The sequence below is a fragment of the Squalius cephalus genome, assembly GCF_949319135.1.
Source record: "Squalius cephalus genome assembly, chromosome: 14".
Lineage (NCBI taxonomy): Eukaryota > Metazoa > Chordata > Actinopteri > Cypriniformes > Leuciscidae > Squalius > Squalius cephalus.
In genome coordinates this window covers 12,466,212-12,484,700 of record NC_137135.1, presented here as the reverse complement: position 1 = coordinate 12,484,700, position 18,489 = coordinate 12,466,212, and positions in this window count along the sequence as shown.

Below are 18,489 nucleotides of genomic sequence, written 5' to 3'. Positions count from 1 at the left end.
ACTTTAATCATTCTACTAATTATAAGTAACTTTGCAGCTACATGTCAGCTAACTCTCATTAGAGTATTAGTAGACTGTAAAGTAGACTGTAGACTGTTTGGTTAGAGGTGTTAGTACGGTGGCCCAGTAGTGCACAAAATTTAAAAAGCAAACATAAGTTCACAACACAGCGGAAACAAGCCACAACACAACGAAAACAAGCCACAACACAGTGAAATCAAGCCACAACACAATGAAATCAAGCCACAACACAATGAAATCAAGCCACAACACAATGGAAACAAGCCACAACACAGTGAAATCAAGCCACAACACAATGAAATCAAGCCACAACACAATGGAAACAAGCCACAACACAATGAAATCAAGCCACAACACAATGAAATCAAGCCACAACACAACGAAAACAAGCCACAACACAATGGAAACAAGCCACAACACAACGAAAACAAGCCACAACACAATGCAATCAAGCCACAACACAATGAAATCAAGCCACAACACAATGAAATCAAGCCACAACACAATGAAATCAAGCCACAACACAACAGAAAAAAAGCCACAACACAATGAAATCAAGCCTCAACACAACAAAATCAAGCCACAAGCCACAAGTTTTCCTTGCCACTGTTCTATAGAGTCATCGGTCTTACAAAGATATCAACACCACGATTAGTTTTAATTATATAACCATTGTGGCTTGTTTCCGTTGTGTTGTGGCTTGTTTTCATTGTGTTGTGGCTTGGTTTCATTGTGTTGTGGCTTATGTTAGGGTTCGGGTAGAATAAGTTGGAATGTGGCTGCAAAGTTACTAGTAAGTAGAATGTCTATTGGGGAGCATCAAAATAAAGTGTCAGCAGCAGATATTTAGCATGACAGTCTACTAATACTCTATGCTCTCCTATTGGTTTATGGTTTGATGGTTTTCGTAGGAGAAGTCACAATTCAGGGCTGCGCTTCAAAACTTCTGACACTGCCAGAATTTCATCTGAGGTAAAATTGGATCGTAATGGTCATTAATCGGCTGTTGACGAACATGTCAAACTAGCGATTAAAGACTTTAGACTTTGAGCCAGGATATAAAAGGAATCTTTAAGTTTGTCTCAGATGGCCAAATTGTGGCCAAAATCGCACAGTGTGAAACTGGCTTAAGACATAGTTTTGGAAGTACTTGTTTAATTTTTGAACTATGGCTGAATCTTTTAAAACTTTCTCTGAGTCCTGCTGTGCTAATAGTAACTGATGGCCCCTCCTGAGCACATGACCTATGTTATGAATATGCATGAGCTCAGGACAGGCACTGCCTCAGGAGTGGAGTGGTAGGAGGTGAACAACAGAGGGATGGAGTGATTGATGGCTACGTTTTGGGACGTAACGTCAGTTGCTCTACTGAGCCAGAATGGCCCCCCCCCCCACTAAACTAAAGGTCAAGATTTGAAGCCTGGGAAATCTAACACAGTCAATAAACGCTGCTGCATAAAGCGTTCCCCCTTCATCTCGCTCTCTTTGCTTGTATGAAATGGCTCTTAGTCAAGTTACTTCAAAGCAGAACAATGTAAAGTAAGCAAGCACAAATGCATATAGAATAGTTGTCTGTCTGTCCATTAAAAGGTTGGTATTATAGGCAACAAATTACATTTACAAATTACATTACATTTACAAAACTAACCAGAATGTCTTTTCCCCCCCCCCAATATTGATCTTTTCACCATTTTCAGTCCATTTATATTCCTTATAAAGATTTTTCCATCTGTCAGTTGAGCATTTACAGATACCTGAAATCACTGATTACCCCAATCTAAAGCCCTGTAACAGCTGATCCACTACAAGAAAAAGTCATTTGTATTTCCAAAAGGAAATACCAGTGCTTGCAAGAGACCGAAACAGTTTTAAGGTAAAAGGTAAGCTTATATTCTGTGTAAATGATATGCAGCTACAGAGTTTTGTCCTTCAGCAACTGAATTGCATTCAGTTATTTAGGGTTCAAAACAAACCTAAACCTGAGTGTTTAAGGAATATCAATACAGTGCTGCCTTGCAAACAACTTAATACATTTTTTTAAATAATGAAAAAAACAAACATATTCAGACACTATTGCACACTACTGTAAATGTACTGAAGGAACCGAGAGAGAGTAAGCAGGAGGTAGTGCAGTGCTCAGTGTGTCATGAGCTGTTCTTAGCAGGTGTATTCCATCTGCATTCCTTCCTCACATGCTCTGCACAGCAGTAATATATTTATTGTTAATATCTCAGCAACACTTTCCAATATGAAATGCATTACCATTCTTGATGCAGAGCCATTCTGGACTACCAGCTGAGCCAAACATATTCTCCAAATACATGGACATAAAGATAAATACATTATGGGCGCTATCTTACACCCGACACAATGCAGCGCCAAGCGCGATGCAAGTGTTTTTTGCTATTTTCAGTCCGACGCATTTATCATTTTCACATCCTGCTGTTTAAATAGCAAATGCATTTGCACCCATGGGCGTGCTGGTCTGAAAACAAGCTGTGTTCTGGCGCATTGTTGGCACGTTGCTATTTTGAGGCAACAGAAATAGACTGCGCCATTGACCAACTGAAAACTTGTCTAAGTGGCACAATATATATATATATTTTGTTTTTTAAAGAGCGCGTTAGTAATGTGCGCCTATAGTCGGGTCCACAACGCACGTACATTCTGCTTATTAAACAAACATGCCAAATATTAAAATGAAAAGGATTACAATGTAAAATATTATTATTGTGTTCATAAAGATATGGTGGAATCCGGCTTGTCCCGTAGATGGTCTGCTTGCGCACTTTTACCTCGCGCACGAGCAGCTCTGTTTGCACTCTGGAGACGGCTTCGGTCTTTCCAATATCAAATTCCGTCATGTAAATAGCGAATCTGCCATGACGCGAGCGCAACTGGCATTTAAAGGGAATGGGAGATGAGACTCTGATTGGTTTAACGCATGTAAATCCCAAAACACACCCATTACTCATTAAGAGAATATGGACAACCCTTTTAGACCATTTTTCGCGTCGTTAAACTAGCAAAAGTGGATTCGGAAGAAGACCATGTGCTTAGATCCTTAAAATAGGGCCCTATATGTTTGTTGAGGACATAACACACTTTTGTTTTCTTTTCTATTATTTTCTTTATTTTCAAAAGCACATCAATACAGCATTTAAGATGATCTATCTATGTCAAGTCAGTTCAGAAATGAAATGTCCGATGAGTGGCACTTACTGCATTTAGTGTTAATTTCAGTGAATTGTAGGCCTAGTTATGTTTTTGGAGTTTTGTAAAAAATGAGATAAAGGCAAATGTTTGGGATATAACCATATCTTTCTGTGATATCTGTCTAGAATTTAGAAAAAAATAAAATGTCAGTCAATATCAAAAACGTAAACAGTGAAAGGGGACACACAACGTAGAGACATGATGTGGTATACTATGCCTTTCAGTGCATTTCAGGCATGAATATATAAAAACGATTTTCCCCCCTCGGAATAATAAAGCCTTTTCTGTCTGTTTTTATGCTCAAAACACCACAAGATTTCACAGTATGTTTGAAAGAGAGAATTGCCTTTTTTTCCCCAACAGCTCTATTTACAATATGCATTTTCTGAAACCACAAACTCATCGTCGCAAACCTCAGACCTCTTTCAAAAATATATGAAATTGACTTCAGGCTTTGCCTTCAGATGGCACACCATCAAATATGAACACCTATCACACAATGTGAGACACGATAAGCTCTTGCTAAAAGGAACTAAGTTTTTCAGAGAGAACTATGTGTCTTTTGAACATTTCAATATCACACTGTTGTAATTACATAAATTGCAGAACATGAGTAGTAGAAAGAGCACTTTCACTTTACCTGAATATGCAGCCTTCCTTTCTTCCTTTCTTACTTACTTTACTTACTTTACTTACTTGGCCCTATTTTAACGATCTACAGTAAGTGCATGGTCTAAAGCACACGGCACAAGTGTACTTAAGGTGTGTCTGAATCCACTTTTGCTAGTTTGAAGACGGGAAAAATGGTCGGCGCGCCGTGGTCTAAAAGGGTTGTCCCTATCCTCTTAATGAGTAATGGGTGTGTTTTGGGCGTAACATGCAATAAACCGAGTCTCATCTCCCATTCCCTTTAAAAGCTAGTTGTACTCACGCCATGGCGGATTCGCTATTTACATGGCGGAATTTGCAAGCGGAAAGACTGAACGCTTCTCTAGCGAGGAAACGGATCTGCTCGTGCACGAGGTTAAAGCACGCAAGCAGACCATCTACGGGACAAGCCAGATTCCACCATATCTTTATGTACACAAAAAAAATATTTTACATTGTAATCCTTTTATTTTTAATATTTGGCTTTGTGTGCTGCTGGGCATCCCTGTGTGTGTAATAAGCAAAGTGTACGTGTGTTGTGCACCCGCCTATAGGCTCATATTACTAATGTGCCCTTTAAATAACAAAAAAAAAAACTACTGCGCCATTGACTTTAGACCAGGTTTTTGTTGGTCAGTGGCGCAGTCTATTTCAACAATGTGCCTGAACACATCTCGTTTTCAGACCAGCACGCCCATGGGCAAACAGATGGGCACAAATGCATTTGCTATTAAAACAACGTGGCGCAGGACGTGAAAATAATAACTGCATCAGGCTGAAACCAGCAAGAAACACTTGCGTTGCGTCTGCCGCTGCATTGCGCCAGGTGTATTATATGGCCCGTAGACATCACAGGAAACTAGGCTAAAACAAAATTGGAGTGTATTGGAGTCTTTGAAATTCTACAGCTCCTTTGGTGTCCAGGGGGGATATTGGCTTTAATGTAAAGGCGAGGTACCCAAAGCGTGACTGTGAATGTGCAAGCTTAAAGAAAGCACTTCTCCTAACACCTGTCTTAACTTATTTAGTGTGGTACAGTACGTTAGTCTACATGTCAAAGTGAAAAGCTGTTTGAATAGATAATTAGATTCTTATGCTGATGCGATATGTATGTGCTCTCCCTCGTGGCCTATTCCTCTGTTGTGTCTAAGTGTCTAACAGCCGCTGGCATCTGTATCTCATTGAGTCTGATGACCCCCTCAGCCTTGATGGAGGGAAGATATGGACTGTTTTTTTCTCTCCAATCTTTTCATTCTCAGTGAGTGTTTATGTCCAAGTAGAAGTTTAATGACACTGCGAACTCAGTGACCCGAACTGTGCAGCCCCAGATGTCAATTAAGAACACTGGAATCATGAATCACTGTGCACCTGCATTAACACAGATAATGAAGCTCAGGCACTTAATGAATTGTATTGTACCATAAGTCTATTGTAACATAAATAATTGGATGATGTCTATTTTTGGAAGCTTTTAGCATACCCCAGGTTGGAAGAAACCAGTTTGGTCTTTGCATATCCCTGTTGCTGAGTTCCTGTGTTATGAGTTGGTTTTCTTTAAAAAATGGGCTCTTTGGCCTGAAAAAGGTTGACGACACCCAATTTAAAACCTAAGGTACAATTGTGAATATACATAATGGTAGTATTTATTGTAGTAAATTATGCTAATAATTGATTGATTGCACTTACACGCTATTTTTTTTTTTTTACCCAAATCCTGGGTTGAGCCTTTTGGGTAAATATTTTGGGGTTATTTCTTCAGTGTTTGGGTAGTTTTTATGTTACCCTGCTCCTGGGTCAGATGTAACAACCTAATCCTGGGTTGGAGAGACCAGTGCAGCTCAGTCAAATTGGGTCCTGTCTTCAGTAAAATGCAGGCTTGTGTAAATTTTTACTCTTGTTTACTTTTATGCAAAGCAGTATACAGAGTATTCATATGTGAGTCACCTAAACGAATTTTGCATCTGTCTTTTCTGTCTTTTGATGCCTTGCATAAAATTTCATGATTTTTAATCAAAAAAAGCTTAAAAGAGCTTAAATGTAATATGTATTCAAAACTATAAAATATGCTAGACTGTAAAATATGAACAAAAATAAACGAATTATCAAATCAAACCAGTGGTTGTGTGGGGTATTTATTTGATACGTTTGGAGGATTTATGTTAATCTGTAAACATTAATTCATGGATGAAGTAAGATAATAAAACAAAAAAAAGTTAAAAAGTTAAAAATTAATCAACCCAGTATGATCGGTTAAATCAACCCATTATGCTGGGTAAAATTAACCCAACATGTGTTTTGACATATATTTACCCAGCCCTTTTTTTTAGAGTGTACTTATGCATCCATACATTAATTGTTATTATAATTATAATTTTTTTTTTAATAAAATTCAGGAGGAAATTGAGGGGGAGCTTAATTGTCAGCCCAAAATCTATAAATATTAACTGTACAAAAATATGTTTCCATGCTAAACCTAATCTTATTTTGCCTATTTTTTCCTTCTTCTTTTTTCTTTCTTTCTTTTTTTTTAATTTTTTTTTACTTATGTTTGATGTTTTCATTAGATCCACCTCTGATGAACCTTTTACAAAAGTTAAAGTTATGGATGAACGTTGCTAAATGATATGTGCACACAGTCTCATTAATCTGAAAGACTAGTTGGGTAGTGAATATCAGGTGGAGGAGTTATGATGTAGCCAAGAGTGGATCATGGACCATGGCAATGATGTCAAGAATCATAATTCCATGCACAATGTTGCATAAATGCTTCATAAGCTGTCATGTTTGCTTAATGCACGTTTAACCATCAACAGAACACACATATATAAGTCATAATTGAGGTTATATCCATGCCGTTCTTTTCTTGGAAGGAGAGACAAGCGAAAGGGCCTGTTAAGAATTAATGATCTATAGAACAGTGAGCACATTTTTTTTATATTATTACTATTACTGTGATAATGACCTGAACCTGGCTGACTGTACAGTACATTAGGTTACATGTTACATGGCTACTTATAAAATAAGTAAATTAATAAACTATAATAATTTTTTAATTATTTTAATATTTGTACTATTTTTCACCAAGAAATACAATTCATATGAGTGTAGAATACTCATTTATATATTATTTGTAATCTTATCACTTCTTCCATAGAGAAATTTGTCTTCTTCTATGACTTCATCTATTTTATGTTCTCTCTTATCTGGCTCTTTGTATCTTAGTTTGTTTTCCCATTAAGTTGGACGTGATATGAGAGATAAACGTAGCACTAGTATGTTGCCATGGACAGCTGTGGAATATAAATGGAGCTCTCTAGTGTTACTTAAAGTCCCCCTGTGGTGAAATCAAGATTTTAATGTCCATGTGGTGTTTTTAATATGCTTTGAGACAAACCATAAGTCTACAATTCAAAAGTCAACACCATTGCTGAGTATTTTCTCCTTAAAATTGCAGTGAATCGAAGACAGTCTCAAAACAAACTACCTTGTAACCAATCAGGTCAACATGTGATCGTCAACGAGTGGATCTTTGAGCTGGTGTGAGTGAGAGGAGGCGGAGCTAATTTGCATATTCATAGAACCGCGTATACTAAATGAGGCAAGGGTATAGAGTTACATTCAAGCTATTTTAAGGCATTTTTTTTTTCTAGGAAAAAACGTTTAAATATGTCTTTTTGGTGATCAAGGTTTTAAGGGATTAAATTACTGACAACAGGGGGACTTTAAAATCAATTATAGCCATTTTAGCGCTCTTACACTCCACCTGAAACCATGAAAGCATTCTTCTGTTGAGACCAAAGGAAATAGGTGACTGTGATTGACCAATCAATATTAAGCATTCAAGAGAGCCGCGTAATAATATAATTTAAGAGCCATTCATGCCACATCTCAGGTAACTGATGAATCCTCATTAGTCAAAGCCATTCAAGTGCTTGTCTACTTGTCTTGATATAATTTGTCCTCAATTATACGGTAGACGCTTTGAGCCAAATTCATCTGTTCATCTAAACTGTGCTGAGGCTAATCCTTTTCTGTCTTCGTGCCTTCAAAATGTGTTTGGCTAATTGATGAAAGCATGCAAATTGTGCGGCCAAATTGTTTTCCTTGTTCAGGAAGCACCAGAGGCGATTTAAGCATGAGGACTCAGTCCCCTGCCATCTCCTGATACACCAGCGACATAATGTGTTTTTTTGTGGTGTTGTTGTCTTCGGGATTCAGTTTCCTCAAAACTGTCAGCCCAGCGATGAAAGACCAAATCAGCTCTCTTGGCTGCCATCAAAGCAGAACATCCAACATAAAGAAAGAAGGAAAGAAAGGAAAGGGGAAAACAATAGAGAGTGATTTACTCCCAATGCTCATTATAAACATAGATTTGTTCTTATACACAGTAATTCACTTACTGCGACTTATCATATAAATGTGAGACAAGACTAAAACAAAGGCCAAAACAATCGCCAGCGCAAATAAAAAAAATTCCTTTCCCTTTTTTCAGCAAGCATGATCTATCTTACATTTAAAACTACAAATAGGTGCTTTAAGATTAATAGTTAGTGGCTCAAATTGATGTTTCTATTTATCAGATCTGAATTTATGACCTCATATCTATTGAAGTCCATCTGAAAGCATTTCACTTGAAAGGTTTGCTGTTAGGGTTTGATGGCCTTGTTGTTCCATCGATTATTTCTTTTTGGCCGTTTATTGTGTTTTCGTTTTCATCCACTTACTGTACAATGCTGCATTACTGTTATTACTGGACTCACTTATAAATGAATCCAAAATGCATTCTGTCTTGTACGGGGCGGAGTGACGTGTAATAATCTACGATGGACTCATTCTGTCATGGCCTTAAGTAGTGGACGAGAGCAGAATGATGAAATGAGGGAAGCCGAGGGCTGAGGTCCCTGAGCTGGCATGTGAGTTCTGTGACTTCTTGTTGCGGCGAATCCTAAATGCACACGCAGACGGAGACAGCGGGCGTGAGAGAGAGACTGTGGGGAAATCAGTGAAGAAGAGGTTTATGAATAAGAAATGAGAGACAAGCAGAATCTCAAAATACAGTATGTAATTTAGAGATGTTAGTAGCACATGTAAGTGTTCACTATTGGGGACTGTGATTTTGCCAAGTAGGACATGTTCTTGAGACAACATCCTAGTTTGTCCTGAAACATCCTTCCTATGAGCTTACGAGATTTTTGGCTTAGGTTAAAGGAATAGTTCACCGTGTTAAGCTACTACACAAAAGGAATTTTAAATAATGGCCATGCTGTTTTTTCACTCATACAACAACAGTTCATAGTGAGTTTTCTCTATAAACACATTTACTCTCCCTCAAGACGTTCCAAACCCATAAGACAAATCTTATTAACACAAATTAAGATATTATTAATGAAAACCTAGAGGTTTCGGTCCCTTCATTGAAAGCCCAGGTGACTGAAACTTTGACGCTTCATAAAAACATCATAAAAGTAATCCAAGCAGTTTAATTCAAGTCTTGTGACTTATGATTACTTTATACAATGAACAGATTTAATTTAGGCTATTATTTACATCTAAACAATGATTGACACATACATAGAGAACATCAAACAACACTGAGGCTTAAGCTTGTGTGAATAAACACACATACATTTACCTAACGTATGCATGTGTGCATTGCCAGGGATTGCTTTAGTTTTCAATAATTCAATGCAACGTTGACAACAACCCCTTACTGAATCAATGTGCTTTAATGTTTGTTACTCTTTCTAATGTTGCGTCAGGGGAATGTCCTGAAACACTGTCATTTTATGGTCTGTTCTGTTCTTTTGAAGAACGTCAGAATATGGTCTTGCACTGTCCTCTTCGCCATTTTTGAAGAGTGAAAAACTGATAAAAACGTGCGTAACCTTGTGTGCATGAACTGGATTTCCTTAGGTTTATATGTAGGCTATCTGATTTCGACTTGTGGTCAAATAACCGATTCTCCGATGTCAAGGGATGATGACAGGCTGCGTCTGCAATCGCATACTCTCGAGTAGGTACTTATTTTGAATAGTAAAAGTACGAAAAGTTTAAAGGTACACTGTGTACTGTAGGAATTTCTCCCATCTAGCGGTGAAATTGTATTTTGCATTGAAACGAATAGTGCTCTTTAGCGCCTCGCTTTTTCAAATGCATGTTGCAACAACGGTAGCCGTTATGTACCAAGAAGCTATGACAACATGTCTTCCAATAGCACTTCATCGAGTTTTCTTTCGGGTGATGAGGTTCGTTATTTCAAACAAACTGCAACTTGATACACAACGAACAAACTAATGTTACAGTATGAATCACATGCATGAAATGCAACCCTTATTACATCAAACATAGCCTATACTGCTATTCATCAAAGAACCTGTTTAGCTTTTAACTATACATGTTCTACTGCCTATATAATGAATTACACAACCAATCAATGAAAAAAAGCTTGTAATTTAGAACGTAACATTGACTTACCTGTCGAGAAGAAAGCAGGCCACTTCAACGTCCCTTTCGAAGTCTTTCTCCTTCATTAGCTCTTTCCACCTGGAAAAATCCCGACATTAACCCTTTTTGAAATCGCCGGTCACGTTTCCTTTTACGTAAATTTTTTGCCTTTTTTGGCGACGAGGATTCCTTCTCCTGTGGCTCGGCATAACTATGGTCCTGCATTTATGAATAAAGACTGATTTTAGCTAATACAATATTTAAAATACACAGTGCACCTTTAAATTGAAAAGTAAGTTCTATATGGTATGAGTGTGTGTAGTATGAATGTAATCAGGATGTACTACATTCGCCATGTTGTCATTATCATGTGACCAACCAGCATCAGTTACGTCTCTTCACTGACATTCACAAATCCTATCCCATGGCCTCATGGGATAGTAAAGTGTCCATCGTATGCACACTACAGAATCTCGCCGGCAGTAGTAGGCCATCCGTGTACTTATTAGGCAAAGAGTATAGTACACAGTGGTATTGGATATATTTTGACCAATACCACTCTTTTATGAGTACTGTGAATTTAGACATACTTTTTTTGTCATACTGTTTTTCGCCTACTATATAGGAGGAAAGTATGGGATTTCGGATGCAGCCACAGTGTTCATCACAACACCTTGACTACAAGCTACTCTATTTGGGTGGCGTCACGCTCAAAATCCACACGCACATTTCTCCTTGGACTGAAATAGCGCTACTCACACGAAACATGGACGAGGAGAGATGTATAATTATGAGGTTAGAATCAGATATTATGATAAATGCCTCAGGCTCCAGAGGGAAAACCCATAAATAGCATGCTGTCGAAGAAGCACCATGGAAGTCAAGTTATGTGTTGTTAGTTTTACACTCTTCAGCTGCAGCATACGGAGCCGTCTGCTCTCTAATCACTTCCGCGCTGCTTTGATGTCAATATACACTGATCAGTTTGCAACTCCTTCAAGTTGAACATACCTTATATTGCACTTGTTTTTACACACCAGTTGTTTCCATCTCAAAGCCTTAAATTCCCCTTATTAAAACAACACACTTTCAATGTTTCAAATTTGTCCAATGACATTACCTTGAAATGATGAGTAGCTATATCATAATAATCACAATGATCAGTACATAAAGTATTGAATGAAAAGTGCTGCTTTTGCAATAGGAAAATGTCTAAAACATGTATTTCTATGTGTATTTGACAAAATAGCATCTAATTCACTTAATCTGAGATGCAAACCCAGTGTGAGGAACACTATGGGAAGCAAGTGTCCAACTTCATGTCTCCATTTTCCCTCTGTTTTGACTCCGATATTGGATGACAAATAACCTTATCAAATTCATACACTAGATGGTTGAGTATAAATAGTATAAGTGCATAGTGTAGAGTATGTAATTTGGGACACGACTTACGCTATGGTTTTGGGAAATGGTGAATCGAACTATGTTAGTAACGACTGAACTTTCGACCATAGTTGGCTGATGCTGGGATTAGACTAAACAATATATTTGTTGGTTATGATAGTCGTTGTGACATATTATGCATTTTTGACTCCTACATTTTTGTCGTATCATGGACAAGAAACATATTAGACTGCACGTTGCTTCCCGACCAATCATCGCTTGCAACATGCATGATGTCATTGAGGACTGTCTGCTTACATATATATAGTTTATACTCTATCATGTTCATACAGTGGTGAACATATTTTGACAGTTTGAGAACCCTGTTTTGATTTCAGACAGATTGTAACTTTCAAGAAGTCTAGTTCAAACGTTACTGTCACTCATCAACGGCAGCTGGCACAGTTTCTAGCTGACAAGAACAATCCTCTGTAGGCTAGACCGACGCATTTGACAACGCTCAGTCCGACATTCGTGGCCTTTGAAGTCCGTGTCCTTGGAAGGATGCAGCCTCTGAATTAGGTCGCACCTTGGAAGGATGCAGCCTCTGAATTAGGTCGCAGCTTAAATGAGATAAAATGATCAATTCTTGGGTTCTGAAGCCCATCGTAGTTTACGAACCACCACGACACCCTATGTCAAACAGATCGTTTGCCATAGGGTAGTTTAGTCTGAACTAGGGATGTTAACGATTAAGAAGGCTCATGTGAAACATGTAAAGCAGACACGAGGAAAAATGAAGCGAGCGCGCAGGAGTTATGTTTGGGACCATTTTACTGCTAGAGTTACACCTTCATGTGTATTACACCTTGCTTGTGCATTCGCAACTTTTTGTTTTGTGCAAATGTAAGTTGTATTATTGTGTTTATATTGTGTAGGCCTATCTAGATCTGATCTATCTCATATTGGATGCATTTAAGTTAAGAATTATCGCTGTAGTAAAAGGTGCTGGTGATCATCTTCAGCTTCAGTGCATGCAGCTCAAACAGCATTGACTATGATTGGGACTGTCATATTACATAACATTATAAAGAGAATAATATTGTAATAAAACATTGTGAATTATTTGGTTTAGTCGCCGTGTTTCATCGCGTTGCTCCAAAAGAGCGCATCTAGAACAGGAGTCACACATTCTGAATAGCACGTAACTTAGTTCAAGTTCACTTGTACATTTGCGTCATTTTGTGCAGATATAATTTGTAATATTATGTTTATTTTCTATCTGATTAACCTCATTAGATGCATTTCTTTGATTGAAATAACGAGCTAGCAAAGTGCTACAGTTTACCGGTGTTCATTTAGCTGGCGCAGCTCAAACAGCAATGCACGACTAATAAGAACTATGTTTGGGGCTGTCATATAACATTAAGTAGAACACTATTTTTATAAATCGTTGTGAATTCATTGGGTTTAGTTGCCGTTTTCAGCGTGTTGTTCCAGGAAGAGCGCGTCCACGACAGGAGTACACATTGTGACAAGCATGCATCTGAGGTGGCGTTGGTGACACGTTGTATTAGTCGTTATATTTGATTATTAAATAAGTCATTTAATAAATGATCAATCACATCCACTCATTTTGCTATCCTACTAGCCCTTTATTTAGAGTAAAACCCTATATATATGCCTATATGCCACTGCAGTAGATGCATATTGCACTATTAAGGCTAACGATTAATCGATTAATTGATTCATTTAAACGACTATCGATCATGGGAATTTGTGTAAATTGACATTCCTAGTCTGAACCTGGCAAAACAATGCTTTTGAAAAATCACCCCTGACTGGCTGTGTTGTGTTAATGCTTGTGTCACATCACAACCCATTGTATGTTTCAATGTGGACAGACAAACTGAATCTTGTCACATCACGTGTGAGCATAGAAACATGTTTGTTTGACAATAGGGTTGAAGGACCAACAATACATGGTCTCACTTGGCAAAATCACCAAATATATTGGTTATGTTTTGGTTTATGTTCTTCAGAAAGACTTACAATTATTCCAGCAACAAACCGTGGTTTAGTCTTGAGCTTTTCCTTGATCTGCATCCTGAGTCTTTTATTGTTACTTTTATTGACCACAAGGTGACACCAAACACTCATAAAAATACCCTTGAGATTAATTTGGCTGCCACTCAGAGCTTCAATTTACTGCATCATATGGATGTAGTGCTTCACTATATTTAGCTTAAAAAAAAAGAAAGAAAAAAAAAGAAAACATCACTTACATGGGAATGCTGACAATAATTTATTTCTTGATTTCATCCAAACCTTAAAGCTATATTTCCCCCACACTGCAGTTAGACATGTCAGCGTGTGTGTGTGTGTGTGTGTGTGTGTGTGTGTGTGTGTGTGTGTGTGTGTAAAGCCTTGTGTCACTACATCAGTTATCAGAACTGACTGCCTCCTCAGCTCACCCTTTTTGACACCATGCCATTTTCTGACTCTAATCTGCTGAAAGAAATGAAAGCCACATATGAGAAATAAGGGACTGACGCAAACTGCATAGAATCCTATAATGAGTGTTTAGTGCATTTTCAGAATCAAAAGATCGACCCTTTTTTTTTTTTTTTTTTTTTTTTTGGTAGAACCAACCGTATTTGTTGCGCCTCCTCCTACCATTTCAACCCAAAGTGGGGATGCTTGCCAGCAAATTCCCATTCTCGGATAATGAAGATGTAGTCCCTGCTCACCTGGCAGTGCCTGGATGGTGGGAGGTGACAGACGGGCAACGTGAGCATCCATATGGCCCCGGCATCCAGAAGAACACCCTCGCCTCACCTTCACCAGTCCCATTAGCCGCCCTGATCCGAGACCTCCTCACCTTCTCCCTCTCTAATCGCGCCGCTAACGGCTTACGGCACAGACACTGCTCCTGGATCAGTGGAAAAAGCCACGCTCCACTTGAAGCCCGCTCCATTACAGGTCTCAGTTGGAAGCGTGGAGGTAAATGAGAATCAGATGATGGATCGGGGCATGTGGGGGGATGCTGTGGGCGGTATATCACAGCCAGTGTCCTCCGCATATCCGTGTCGCTCCACCTCTCATTACTGTAATGAACTCAAGGGAGTATGTGGGCACTGCAAGGGACCCACAGGCTGCAATCTGTTTGATTAGCGCAATTTACAAATTACTCAAGTCTCCGCTATCGTCCTCAGACCATGGCATTCATCACAGACTGTTTCACTTACAAGATTACAATTTGAATTAAATAAATAAATAGCCTAATGCTCGGCTGTACATAAAGAAAAGGCAGCTGCGTATGGCGACGATAATCGGCTACCATGTGCCTCTATAGATAAGGTGAGATTTGCATGAAAGGATACAGTGTTTTATGTTACGTGCAACCTGCAATTATCGTTAGCAAGGCCAATTGATGGCTGGATCAATAAACAAGCAGATAGGATTTGAAACATAATTATAAAAATAAATCATTTTCGAGACCAGTCCTTTATTCCTGTTTGTTTGTAGGAGCTGTGGCATAGCTGAAATATGCAAATTAATGTTTGCATATGTATAGATGAGTCAGTGTTTGCTTAATATGTAGAAAATGCATCTGCAGGCTAATTCCTCATTTAATTCTCTCTCTCTCTCTCTCTCTCTCTCTCTCTCTCTCTCTCTCTCTCTCTATATATATATATATATATATATATATAGGTTTTAAAGGCACATCTATCAACACTTCAGATATAATGTTCTTGGGTAAATGTACAGACATTGTCTGTGTACAAACTGTGTGCAAATTAAGTGACACATGATTTTTTTTTTATATATATATATTTAAAGCAAGTGTCACAAAATATCTGCATGTAACATAAAAAAAGTGTTTTCTTTAATTGGATTGTCTTGTAAAATAATAATAAATATAGTTACATTTAATAAATAAAAACAATTAAATTACACTTTTAAAAGAATAGTAAAATTATCCCATAATTTACTCACCCTTAAGCCATCCCTGTATATGACTTTCTTCTTTCAGCCGAAGATCTGAGTTATATTAAATAATATCCTGGCTCTTCCCAGCTTTGCAATGGCATAGAATAGTGTCAAAAAGCGCATCCATCCATCGTAAAAGTAATCCATATTACATATGATGAAGAGAAGCAATGTTTTTTTGTAAGTGTAAACGTAGTATAGGCAAAATAATTTACTCCAGACCGTCAAATTATTGAAAAAGGCCCGTTGTCAATTATTCCTTACATAATCAGTTGTTAATATTTCGTTGGTTCTCTCTTGTTTTTGCATGTGTTCATATATATATATATATTTTTTTTTTTTGTATGAGAGCCTGGCCAAAAATTATTTCCGCACAATGTGGCATGTTTCATTGCATTAACACCAATAAAACCATTGACTCAAGCACACTACGCACCATGGTTACAAAATGAATGCATAACACATTTATATTGGAATAAAGTGCTATTATAGGAATGGCCAAATGTGATGTCAGGCCTAGGAAAATCCCACCATATATATAAAATATATATATATATGATACAGTATAAATCATAAATCAGTGGGTATCACTGTCAGCTGAGCCAGGAGTCCTTTCTATGCAGAGTTTGCATGTTCTCCCCGTGTCTGTATGGGTTTCCTCCGGGTGCTCTGGTTTCCCCCACAATCTAAAAACATGCAGTATAGGTGATTCGTAGATGCTAAATTGATGGTAGGTGTGTGTGTGCGAGTTCCAGGCATTTTCCTAAGATGGGGAGGGTTGGGAAAAGACCTGGCAACCTACCCCTGAAAAAAAAATCTCGCATATGGAAAGTGAAGGCCATAGAATCACCATGAGTAGGATACGACTGTAATGGTAATATATTAATATAATTTTTATAATTTCATACCACATAAAATGTCTCGGTGGTAGTGAAAAAGAAGAAGCCAAAGTTTGCCTCCCAAACGGGCAAAATGATGAAAAAAGCTTTAAAGGTACACTGTGTAGTTTTTTATTAAGTATTTTATTAGCTAAAATCAATGTCTTCATTCATAAATATGTCCTCCTTGGTGTAAAATTACCTCTGCCAATGATCTGACTTCTGATCCTCGCAAGCGAAGAATTTCTTGGGCTCTATTTTAACGATCTGAAACGCAAGAATAAAGTGTGAAACGAAATTATGTCTTAAAGTTTGTGGGCGGGTCTTGGGCGCTGTTGCTATTATACCGGCGGGATAAATGACACTTGCGCCCGACGCAAATCTAAAATGGGTTGGTCTGAAGTAGCTTCATTATTCATAGGTGTGGTTTGGGCGTAACGTGAAATAAACCAATCAGAGCAACATCTCACATTCCCTTTAAGAGCAAGGTGCGCTAGTTCCATGGCGGATTGCTATTATAACGGCGGATTTGCCAGGCAGGCGCACGACAGGAGCGGTTCACATCCGAGGAGACCAACGTTCTCGTCAGGGCCGTAAAAGACAGAGAAGTGACATTGTATGGGGATGGGAGAAACCCACCCAAATTAGCTTCGGTTAAACAGGAGTATAAAAATTTGTGTAAATGTGTAAGCTAGATTTATGCCTATTTTTCCACATCTTCATGGACACAACAATGATTTCCCTCGTGTGTTAATATTTTTCCTTGTAATAATGTATGGTTTTCTAAAAATGAAAACTGCTGCGTCGGTGTGTAGATGAGATAAGCAAAGTGTATAGCACACGCTACATTGATTATGGCCAAGCATGCGCCCTTAAAATAGCATCTGAATAACATGCGCAACGCGCCACTGACTTTAGACTAGGTTTTTCCTGGTCAGTGGCGGAATTGTTTTCTAAACCTGCAAAATAGCACCAGGGAATGTTTGCGCCGGAACACGCCTCCTCTTTGCGCTGAACCGCCCCCGGGAGTGCAAATGCATTTCCTAGTTTACCGACGTGCGTCTGTGGAGGGAAAAGTCCGCTGTGCGCGGGTGCAAAATAGGAATGATACGTCCAAAGTCAATTGCGCTGGGTGCAAGATAGGGCTCCATGTCTTTATTTACATTGGACGGGTAAGTCCAAGGAGGCTTCCATGTCGTTCCGCCATTTTGAAAAACTATAATAGCAGAGAGGGACAAAAAGCACTATACCTCAACGCGTTTCCACAAAATAAAAAATAAAAAGAATTTAAAAGGAAATGTGACTGGCGAATTAAAAAAAAAAAAATGAGGGTAAATATCGGGATAGCTTTTCCCAGATGGAAAGAGCTAATGAAGGAGAAAGACTTCGAAAGAGAAGTCTGAAGTTGCCTGCTTTATTTTCGACAGGTAAGTCAATGTTACGGTCTAAATTACAAGCTTTTTTTTCATTGCTTGATTGTGTAATTCATTATGTAGGCAGCATAACAGTAGAACATGTATAGTTAAACTCGATGAAGTGCTATTGGAAGACATGTTGTCATAGCTTCTTGGTACGTAATGGCTACCGTATTTGCAACAAGCATTTGAAAAAAGCGAGACGCTAGAGAGGACTATTCGTTTGAATGCAGAATCCAATTTCACCACTAGATGGGAGAAATTCCTACACAGTGTACCTTTAAAAAATGTCTCAAAAATAACCATGTATTTAAGAAAAGAAACCCCAATCTGAACCCGAATGCATTTGCACATGAGATTTACCAGGCTTATCGCTGTGGCACTGTGAATGCCTCATGGCAAGGTCAACAGACCAGCAGAGTCAGCTGGATGCTTATTTCCGCTTGCTCTGCAGGGTGGATGAGGTGTCCAAAACCAAACATGGCCATTGG